General features: G+C 38.2%; 1 protein-coding gene across 1 annotated transcript in view; it reads right to left on the reverse strand.

Annotated features, from left to right (window-relative positions):
- The window catches only part of LOC107678919 (astrotactin-1-like), a gene marked incomplete at its 5' end in the record, with an annotated part of 189,441 nt that overhangs the window by 17,074 nt on the left and 160,215 nt on the right, over positions 1–12,152 (reverse strand). The window lies entirely within an intron of this gene.

Here is a 12,152-nt window from a genome sequence, read left to right on the forward strand (position 1 = left end):
TTGCATAAAGCAAGTAGTGCATACACTTGTAGCTGTTATGTATCTTTGTAAGTCATTGTAAGCCCTCTTTTGAGGCAAGCGCACGAACCCCTCCCCATTATAAAAAAAAAAACAAGTGGGCTCCCCCAAAGTCCACGGTATAGTTCGAACACTGGGCAAAAGTTATAGTTAATAGTAAGTTAATAATGAAAACTGGACCTTGAAATAAAGTGTGACCAATTAATTAATTATCAACCAATTTATTTATTTATTATGTCATTGATTGATTGAGTGATTAAATGACAGATAGATCATTTTTTGGCAAACACTGACCAGCACCCTGGCAAACCTGTTGGTGTAGTTCTCAGAAAACAACACAGAAGGGGGAAATTTAGGACTTGAAATTTATGATTTGACTTTTTTCCATGAAAGATGATAAAGACAATTTCTTTGGAAAGGAAGGTAAATCATGCATTAAAATAATAACAGTATGGTGACCAAACTAATATTGCCAGTATAATTAAAGTTCAGTATCCTTACCTTGTTTATTAAGCTTAATTTTTATTTATTTATTTATTTTTGGCTCATGCTCATTCTCTCCATTTTAAGTGTCATCATGAAACATGGAAACTTCCAGTCCAGTTCCCTACAGCAACAGGTCTGCAGGAAAAAGGTTTCCAATAAAACGTCCACATAACTAAAGCCATCAGTATCAACTGTGCGCAGTGTTTCCATAAGGCAGTGCAACAAATCTGTTCCTTGACACTTTAACCCTCTTTGACAAATGGTGATATGAAAATAATAAGCTAAATAAAAAAATAAAAAATACCTATCAAGATATCCCCGCCTCTTTATCAATCTAAAGCTTTGACAATCGTTACTAGTACAGGTGTCTGGCAAATAAGGCTGAATTTATACTCTTTCATCATGTTCCATTCTCATGCCTCAGTCCCATTTTTTAACGGGAAAGACCTGGGCTGACATGACCACACTACGATGCCTGGCTGCCCTCTGTTAAACTTTCATGGGCTTTGACCAAAAACCATCTCTGATTCTCATTACTTTGTTAAAACATCAAGGCCCAGCCAGATAAAGGGAATCCAAGAGAATTTGCCAGACATTTTGGAGGAGAATCACCTATAATGTTGAAGAAATTATACACATAAGTCCAAAGCAAATCAAAAACTGCTATATATGCAACATTTAATTAGAAAAAAAAGAAAACACAAACAAAAACATTTATTTGCTAAAGGGTACAGGTCTGCCAAGTGAATCAAAACTTGAAAATGTCAGAATATGGAATTACACAGCACACTGGAAAGCACTGAAGATGACACCTGGCTTGCTGAATTATTTGGCAGAAAGAAACTTTTCAAATTTATAAAGTCACGTCAGATATTGGTAAGCTAAACAGTTCAAACATGTGAACGCACTTTGACTTGGTCTTGGGCTGCCTGCTTCTCCGTATACAGGGAATAATACATTTGGTGGGTGAACATTTATTTGTGACCCTGGACCACAAAACCAGTCATAAGGGTCAATTTTTCAAAATTGAGATTTATACATAATCTGAAAGCTGAATAAATAAGCTTTCCATCAATGTATGGTTTGTTAGCATAGGACATTATTTGGCCGAGATACAACTATTTGAAAATCTGGAATCTGAGGGTGCAAAAAAATCCAAATATTGAGAAAATCGCCTTTAAAGCTGTCCAAATTAAGTTCTTAGCAATGCATATTACTAATCAAAAATTAAGTTTTAATATATTTACAGTAGGACATTTACAAAATAACTTCATGGAACATGATCTTTACTTAATACCCTAATGATTTTTGGCATAAAAGAAAAATCAATAATGTTGACCCATACAATGTATTTTTGGCTATTGCTACAAATATAACCCAGCAACTTAAGACTGGTTTTGTGGTCCAGGGTCACATTTGGGAATACCCTATCCTAGTATGACCTCATTCAGGGACTGAACATTATGCCAATTGATATCACTCTGATTTATCCGGAATTAAAGAAAAATAAATGGCATGGTTAAATTTACGGGAAAACACTCAGCTAAAGCATTTATTGTTTTAAACAGATGTTGGTAGTGAAAGAAAAATAAATAAATAATGCAATCAATACATGAGAGTGCATAACATTTTCAGCAGTTCAAAGCAAGACCTTTCTCTCAACATCTGAGTCAAAGACAACATTCCTCAAATGACTCCTACATTCAGCCTGAGAAACATCACTACCTTGATGTAAGTATCAGATTTGTGCATTACTGAAACAAGATAAATCAACTGTGGATAAAAGGAGAAAATAAACCTTGATTGAAATGCACGTGTCTATGGTAAACATTGAGTCATCGTGTACCAAAATATTTATTTTGCCTATGAAATACAGAGGATCCCATTAAAAACATAAAGAGGCAACAGCTGTGAATTGGATTCAAGTGAGCTTCTAGTGTTTTGAGCTAAAGCGTTTCCACAATGTTTGCCATATGTCTCCTCTAAACTGATTTGTTGCTACTTAGACACATAGACATTACTGTTTCTCCCCTGCAGTGAACCAGGAAGCTGAATGTGTATAACTGAAACTAAACTGTAGCAGAGAACAGAGAGCAAGCATAAAGAGAGAGACAGAGAAAGACGAAAAAAAGGAAGAAGGAAGGAAGGAAGGAAGGAAGGAAGGAAGGAAGGAAGGAAGGAAGGAAGGAAGGAAGGAAGGAAGGAAGGAAGGAAGGAAGGAAGGAAGGAAGGAAGGAAGGAAGGAAGGAAGGAAGGAAGGAAGGAAGGAAGGAAGGAAGGAAGGAAGGAAGGAAGGAAGGAAGGAAGGAAGGAAGGAAGGAAGGAAGGAAGGAAGGAAGGAAGGAAGGAAGGAAGGAATACATTTTCTGAGACCCTTGGCCACACATATAGAGCAAAGAAAACATTTGTCTTCTATTAGAATTATATTAGAGCAAAGGATAGAAGGAAGGAAAGAAGGATGTACATTTTCTGAGACCCTTGGCCACACATATAGAGCAAAGAAAACATTTGTCTTCTATTAGAATTATATTAGAGCAAAGGATAGAAGGAAGGAAAGAAGGATGGAAGGGAGACAAAAAGGAAAAGAAAATGTTTATATAATAGAACTGGGGAAGTGATAAAAGAAAAGATGGAAGGAAGGAAGGAAGTGAAAGAAAGAAATAAAGGGAAAAACAAGAAAAAGAGAGGAAGGAAATTTCTGATGCCCTTTGCCACACATGCACAGGGGACTTTGTTTCTACCAACTCATACAAAAAAAAATACAATTCAAATCAAAATAAAAAAAAAGAAAGCAAGAAAAAAAAGAAAGCTTCTATTAGACTTAGGGAACAGCCTGAGCCTGACCACAAATATAGAGGATTTTTTGTTTCTGTTGAACAGGTAAACATTTCAATTAAACAACTCCAAATCCATCACAGGAGCAACTCCGTATCCAAAGAGCTGGAAGTTTTACCAGTTCCATTAAACAGCAATGCTCTGGTACCAAACACGCGTAGCAGCCCGTCAAAATACTCCACAAACAACATCTGGCCTTCGTTGTCTACTTTGATGAACAGAGAGTGAGCAATGGATAGCAATGGTTTGTAATGTATCAATTCTTGGCATTTCCTCCACAAAAATGATTAACAGACTCGATCTCTCACATGGAAAATATTGTCTTCTTCGACGAAAAGAGGATATAAAAGGTTAATTGTAGCAGAGGAAAGGTGGGTGTTAGCACAAAGCAGAGTTTACTTGGATGGGAGTGAAAACTAAAACTCTTTGATCTGCTTTCATTTTCATGCAAAGAGCTTTTGATATAGATGTAACACTTGCCATGTTCGTCATAGCGCTGCTAAGAGCTTAGCTGCCGCTCAGCTTTGATTAAATTGTGATTCTCTTTCCTACATTTTTGATATACTCCCACACTTGACAGCAACCACCAGGTGATAACACTTATCCTTCATGGGCTGTAAAGGTAAGAAAAATGCCTGGAAGACATGTTTATATACTGAACGTGACTAAAGGCCGACCACACCAAAAAAAGCCCTAAAAACAATTTTAGTTAGCACAGAATGAGAAAATACACAGAACACATTTGAAAACATGAGCTGGTCCAAAAGCAGATACAGCAATCAGTCCTATTTAACAGATTATAAAACATATAACAATCATAACTACTACTAATAAACACATAATCAAAGACCAAGGCCCAATCCCACTTCTACCCCTTAGCCCTTCCCCTTTCATGTGAAGGGGTAGGGGTGTCTCGATTCTCTTTTGGTTGGAGGGGTAGGGGTAGGGGAAGGGACAGATAGCCCTTCAAACTAAGATTTTTCGGGACCACACTTCAAACGAAGGGGTATGAATTATCTCAGCGTAAACCGGCTTCAGCGGCAACATGGCTGCCCGAGCGAACAAAAAGACACATAAATGTAAGCATTTTTGGCATTAATAAAGATTTTAACGAAAAGTAATCCTACCCCTTGGGAAGGGGAAGGGGTATAAAATAGAATTGGGATTGGGCCCAAATGTTCAAAATTGTAGGGGAACCAAATGTAAGTTTGATTCTGATATTGAAAAACTAAACGAGCACAAACAATAATAAACCTTATATATCATAAATAAACCTTATTTGAATACTATTTTATATGACTGAATGCTGCAATTAACTAACCAGAGTCAAGTATTCCAAAAAGTCGTTTAATATTAAACATTATACTACAACCCCAATTCCATAAAAGTTGGGACATTTTGTAAAATGCAATAAAATCAATAATCTGTTATTTTGGAAATAAAGATTTCCAAACTTTTCACTGTCCAAATTAAATATATTTGGTAAATATAAAAAAAATTTGATTTTGATGGCTGCAACACACTCAAAAAAAGTTGGGACAGAGGCAAAATAAAAGTACAAATTTTAAAGAATATCCAAATTAAACTGTTTTGAAACAGTTCACAGTTAGCAGGTGAATTGGTAATAGGTGAGGGTATCATGTTTTGGTATGAAAGGAGCATCTCAGCAAGCAAAGCATGGCTCATCACTTTGTGCCAAATTACATGAAAGAAAAAAAAAAGAAAAAAATCACATTTCTCAATGCAAAATCACAAAGAAATTAGGTCTTTCACCAACTCCCATACATAATACTGTGAAAAGTTTCAGGTAATCCAGAGAAATCTCAGTCTATGTAGGGCAAGGCAGGAAACCTCAGGTGAATGTGCATGACCTTTGAGCCCTCAGATGGCATTGCATAAGAAACCGTCATGCTGTGGTGTACTTCGGAAAACTGCTGTCACTTTACACAGTCTGCGGTTGCATCAATAAATGCAACTTGAATCTCTGTTACTCTAGGAGAAAGGTATACATGAATTCTATGCAGTGATGCCAGGGGGTTCTCTGGGCCAGAGCTCATCTCAGATAGTCAAAAAGACATGTGTCCTGTGGTCAGATGAGTCCGCATTTCAACTTGTTTCTGGGAAAAATGGATGTTGAGTTCTCAGTCCCAAAGACCAAAGGGACCATCCAGATTTTCATCAGTGACAGATGCAAAAGCAAACACCTGTCATTGTATGGGGGTGCAGCAGAGCAAACGGCATGGGTGACTGGCATGTGCGAAGGTACCACTGACATGGGGGCATATATTGGAATTGTAAAGAGACATATAGGCTACTGCCATCAAGATGATGTCTTTCATGGGAAGTCCATGGCTATTAGATCAAGACAATGTCAGGTCTCATTCTGCATGTGCCACAACAGCGCGGTTTAGGCACAGAGTGAATGTTCTAGACTGGCCTGCCTGCAGTTCAGATCTGTCTCCAATTGAAAATGTATGATCAGTCATGAAAAGGAGAATCAGACAATGATGATCACAGACTGCTTAGCATTTGAAGTCTTTTATCAAGCGTTTTGCTTGCAAAACTTTAACAATTAGTATCCTCAATTCCTAAACAATTAAACATTTTAATCAAAAGGAAAGTTGATGTGAAGCCGTGTTAAACATGCCTCTGTCCCAACTTTTTTGGAGTGTGTTGCAGCCATCAAAATACAAAATTGTTTATATTTACAAAATAAAATTAAGTTGGCCAGTGAAAACATTGGATTTTTTTTTCTTTGTACTTTAGTCAATTAAATAAAGGTTAAAGAAAATGAACAAATAACATATTCTTGATTTTATGGCATTTCACAAAATGTCCCAACTTTTCTGGAATTGGGGTTGTGCAATAAATCATTAGAGTAGAAAGCATAGGGCTACGCTAAAGGAAAAGTTCACCCAAAAATGCAATTTTGCTCAAATTTACTCATCCTCAGGCCATCCAAGATGTAGATGAGTTTGTTTTTTCATCTGAACAGATTTGGAGAAATTTTGGCATTACATGACTCGCTCACCAACTCTGCAGTGAATGGGTGAATTTGAATTTCAATGAATCAATATAATTAAAACTGGGAAATAAATAGATTGTTTCAGGAAGATTGGGGTCAGTAAGATTTTCAAATAATAAAGAAAAAAGTAATTAATGCTTTTATTTTGCAAGGATGCATTAAATTGATCAAAAGTGACAGTAAAGACATTTATAATGTTGCAAAGAATTTCTATTTCAAATAAAAGCTGTTCTATTCATTAAAAAATCCTGAAAAAAACGTATCATGGTTTCCACAAAAAATATTAATTAGCACATCTGTTTTCAACACTGATGATAATAAAACATCTTGAGCACCAAGTTGGCATATACAGGTGCATCTCAATAAATTAGAATGTCGTGGAAAAGTTCATTTATTTCAGTAATTCAACTCAAATTGTGACAATTCACTAAAAATGTTTTTTTTATTGGTCTTATGAAGTATTCTAATTTGTTGAGATAGTGAATTGGTGGGTTTTTGTTAAATGTGAGCCAAAATCATCACAATTAAACAAACCAAAGACTTAAACTACTTCAGTCTGTGTGCATTGAATTTATTTAATACACGAGTTTCACAATTTGAGTTGAATTACTGAAATAAATGAACTTTTCCACGACATTCTAATTTATTGAGATGCACCTGTATTAGAATGATTTTTGAAGAATCACGTGACACTGAAGACTGGAGTAATGGAATAAACATTCTCAGACACACACATACAGTACATGTGCAAATGTAAAAGCACCCACCCAAATGAAAACAACTCATAACAGAGTTAAATGCCTGTCCAAATGTATGTGCACACACAGACACACAGATTTGTGGGAGTATGAGTGAATTAGTGCGATCAGTGCCAGCTTCTGCAGTGCACCTGCTCAGGCTCCAGAACCTTACCCCGCTGACAGACATAGAGTGAGATCATCCTCCAGGAGCAGTGCTACGGAAACATTCCTCAGGAGTGAAACTGTGTCTTCCACCTATTCGGGAAAAACATCTTTATTTTTTTTTCAGAAGCACTTGTTTTGCCTGCTGCTTGGAGGCAAGGTCCCTCTACTTTACTAGGGGAAGTGTGGCACCCGGTTCTTTATGCCACCCATGGGAGAGAGCGTGTCTGTTTATGGGTAGGATGTTATGTCCCTATGACCCTTGAGTAAACCCGGCTGTTACTGTGCAATCAAAGTCCTGACATCAGTCTGGCGAGGAAAGCTGTTTGTTTTCACAGCGTGTCTGGCCGGGGTGAGATGACTGAAGGCAGACTTCCCATTTACTCGGTTCCCACACCATGAGAGAGAAAAGCAAATGCAATGATGTCACGCTGTGTGCCTGATTCCAGTTAAGTGCTCTATTAGCATGCAAAGCTGGCAAAGACTCACGGTATGTTCCATTGTATTATCAATGGGCTCACTCACACGCGCACATTTTTTAAACTCCTAACATGTCCAGTAAACACTTTAAAATCCAAATCAATTCCGATTTTACAGGAATAGTTCATCCACAATGAAACTTCTGTTATTATTTGTTCAACCTCAGACAAAAGTAAAATCAGCCACAAGGTAAGATGAGCCATATCTTGTTTCTAGGCAACCATAGACAAAATAAAGCACTCGACATCATTTTCAGGAAGAGACAATAATTTCATTGTATATGTGGTGAAGGAAATCATTTCATTTATGTGCAAAAATTAGATTTTTCTCTTTTCAAGTGAAGTCCGGGCATGTCCACAGTTACAATGATTTACAGAAAAATGACGTAGGAGCATTTTTAGACACTTTTGAGTTTAGTTTTTGCTCTCTACTAAAAACTAAACAGTTGGAAATTTACAAAAAAGCATCATAAGAAAAAGCCATAACGAAATGGCTTTGGAAAAGACATGCCTCAAGATGTTTCAAAATTGTGTTCCTTGTTTCCTTGTGTGTTCCATAGGAAACAAATAAGAACATTTTAAAACAACATTTTGATTTATATTTATCCAAAAATTACAAATTCTGTCATCATTTACTCGCCTTCACATCATTCCAAACTGTATGACTTTCCTTCTTCTGTGGAACACACAAGAAGATAATTTAAAAAATGTTGGTAACCAAACCATTTTGACTTCCACTGTATGGACAAAATTAAATAAATCAATAAAAATAAATAAATAAACACGGAGACATTTCTCAAAACATCTTCTTTTAAGTTTCACTGAAAAAAGGAAGTCATACAGGTTTGGAATGACATGAGGGTGAGTAAATGATGACAGAACTTTAATTTCTGGGTGAACTATCTCTTTAAATGGACAGATCACCCAAAAATGAAAATTACTCCATGATTAACTCACCCTCAAGATTTACTCACCCATCTTAGATGTACAGTATATGACTTCTTTCAGACAAATACAATTGGAGTTATATTAAAAGTTGTCCTGGTTCTTCCAAGCTTTATAATGGCAGTGAATGGGTGTTGATGTTCAATAGTCCAATAACAGAAGTCCATCCATCATTAAAAGTACTCCACATGGCACTGGCGGGTTAATAAAGTCCTCCTGAAGTGAATCGATGCGCTTTTGGAAATAAAATATCCATATTTAAAACTTTATAAACCGTAATCTCTACCTTCCGCTAACTGTCGTACTCACGTTCACGAGAGAGTGGCGTTCCAGCAGATGACGTAGAACGTAGACCTATGTAAGATCCCGTGAGAATATGCTATCGCAAGAACTAGAAGTTTTATTTACAGCAATGGAAATTCTCCACTTGGCTTTTATCTAAATCCTCAGACATTTTTCTTTAAAAATCCTTGTTTTGTACTTCTAATTCATCACCGGTGTTTTGTTTTGCTCTCTCATCTATGCTTCTGCGTTCATCACTTCTCACTGGAGCTTACGCTACGCCTACGACCATAGGCAGAAATCCTGGGGGGGTCGGGGGGAACAGGACCCCCCCCATCTAAGGGTTGTCCCCCCTAAAAATATCATTAAAAACCATGCTGTGTATTGTAAATAACAATGTTTTATACTTTAAATAATAGTGTAAGTAGTAAAATAACACAAACGCAAACGGGGCAAAAATGCGTTTTAAGTTTATAAATATTTTGAGTCTCCCCCTCCCTTGCCTCACAGTGCTTTGGTCCAAATATCTGCTTTCCTCTTTTACATCACCTACACACACACACACGAGTCCGGTGAGAAAGAACAAAGTCAATAGTTGTGGAACTCCAGTAAGTAAGGCTGTCAAGGCTATTTTATTCACTTAAACATAGGATAAAGTGATTATTTTCTCTTTAATACAGATGTTACCAATGTATTTTCTGACGAGTCCGCTATGTTAGCAATAATAATGTTACCTGCTTGAGGGAAAGCATTGCCAGGTTTTCACAATAAAATCTGCCCAATTGCTACTCAAAACTAGCCCAAACTAACCACGTTTCGAGGGGGTCCCCCAGTAAAAATCGCATTCCAGGGGATAAAATACACGTTATTGGGGTCGCTTCAACCTGCGGACATGAAAAACAACCCGCAGCAACAGTGATAAAGCAGCCCAATTCCACGGGAAAACCGCAGACTTGGCAACAATGTGACGGATAGTAATGTCTACAACGGACACGAGTGCTGTCTCGTCGTGACCACAACAGCTTTAAGTTGTCTAATTTGGCACGGTCTCCCTGCTACACTAACAGTAGTAAGGCTTTCCTCTGTGTATACTTATCCTTACAAGTACAATTTTAGCTGTATTATTTGTGTCCCCTTCAAAAATTGCTCTTGAGAAATTTTGTTTATTGTACCCCCCCCCCCCAATTGTGCCCAATTCCACGGGAAAACCGCAGACTTGGCAACAATGTGACGGATAGTAATGTCTACAACGGACACGAGTGCTGTCTCGTCGTGACCACAACAGCTTTAAGTTGTCTAATTTGGCACGGTCTCCCTGCTACACTAACAGTAGTAAGGCTTTCCTCTGTGTATACTTATCCTTACAAGTACAATTTTAGCTGTATTATTTGTGTCCCCTTCAAAAATTGCTCTTGTGAAATTTAATGTTTATTGTCCCCCCCAACTGTTAGATTAAATGTACGCCCCTGCCTACGACCTACGTCATCCACTGGAACGCCACTCTCTCGTGAACGCGAGTATGACAGTTAGCGGAAGCTAGAGATTATGGTTTATAAAGTTTTGAATATGGATATTTTTCTTACAAAAACGCACCAATTTGCTTCAGGAGGCCTTTATTAACCCCCCAGAGCCGTGTGGAGCACTTTTTTTTATTTTTTATAATGGATGGACTTCTATTGGACTATTGAATATCAACACCCATTCACTGCCATGATAAAGCCTGGAAGAGCCAGGACATTTAGTTTTATTGTTATTTAATTTTTTTAAATATAACTCTGATTGCATTTGTCTGAAACAAGTACGTCATATACACCTAGGATGGCTTGAGGGTGAGTAAATCATTGGGTAATTTTCATTTTTGGGTGAACTATCCCTTTCAGTCAGAGAAATGAAATGGTCATTTGTTAACAAGAACGTCTGTTTTGCGCAGCTATTAGCACAGATGTGTCAAACAAATCCTGGTAAAACATGAACAGGGGATTGCAATGACTTGCAACTGTTACAGCCTCTGTTTTTTGCAGCAAATGAAGGACAGCCATGTATGCAGGGCCGTATTAACCATTGGGCTAGGCGGGGCTGAAGCCCTGGGGCCAGAGCAAGGAGGGGGCCAGTGATTGGCTGTGGGGTAGATTGATTAGAGGGCCAATCACCAAAGCCACCATGCCCCCCACTTATTAGCGTTGTTATTTAGTTGAGCTTTTCCATAAATTCCATGCATTACCATTTGAAATTGAAACGTAAAGTCTGAATTTGGTTTACCAATCAAATGAATTTATTCTATATTTGACTTTTGAACGATATGCGCATGTATCTATCAGGTGTTTGCTGCCCAGTATGTCTGCATTCACCTCTCTTCACTTTGTTCTGGAGTAATCTGGAAATGGTCGCGCAAAGAACAATATTCGATAAGTAAAAATGTCAGCAATTCTGAGAGAGAGGGGCTCAAAAAATGAAAAACTTCAAATACAAACAACAGAAGAAAAAAAAACATAAGTTAGTCAGTAAAATCCCCAGCTATCAGGTTATTTTACTAAAGCTGATGATGGAGTGGGAGTTGTTGGAACAGCAAGTGAACCGGGCACATGGAGCAGAAAACACCCATACGTATCTGGCTTGAAGTAAGACTATGATCTCTATGATCATCTCCTCATCAATCTCATTTTCACAATTCCACATTTTGACTTGATATAACATGATGTTCTTTTCTGCTTTAACAGCCACAACGTGTCTGAAGTCTAACTTGGACAGGGCAACATCAGCGGTGGAGGAGGACAGGCAATGGGCATGCCTTTAAAGGGATAGAGGGGAATGGATGAAGATAGAGGAAAATATAACAGGGAAGCCAAAGGCTGTCATGGTGCAAAACACAGTTTGGGACTCCGCACTATATTTGGTAAAAGTACCGCTAAAGTGGGAGGACATGTGTTCTGCATCGTCACACACGGCGGGCTAGAGTGAGCGGAGGCCGGAGGCTTAGAGTGAGCAGCGGCCGGCGGCCTAGAGTGAGCAGAGGCCGGAGGCTTAGAGTGAGCAGAGGCAGGCGGCTAGAGTGAGCAGCGGCCGGCGGCCTAGAGTGAACGGTGGCGGGCGGGCTTGCGGCAATCACATGTGATGACCCCGGGCTGGACTCCGCTTCGTCCACGGTGAAAGCCGATCCGGCGATCCACAGCGCGAAGTTGA

The sequence above is a fragment of the Sinocyclocheilus anshuiensis genome, unplaced genomic scaffold (genome assembly GCF_001515605.1).
Source record: "Sinocyclocheilus anshuiensis isolate Anshui unplaced genomic scaffold, SAMN03320099.WGS_v1.1 scaffold1576, whole genome shotgun sequence".
Classification (NCBI taxonomy): Eukaryota; Metazoa; Chordata; class Actinopteri; order Cypriniformes; family Cyprinidae; genus Sinocyclocheilus; species Sinocyclocheilus anshuiensis.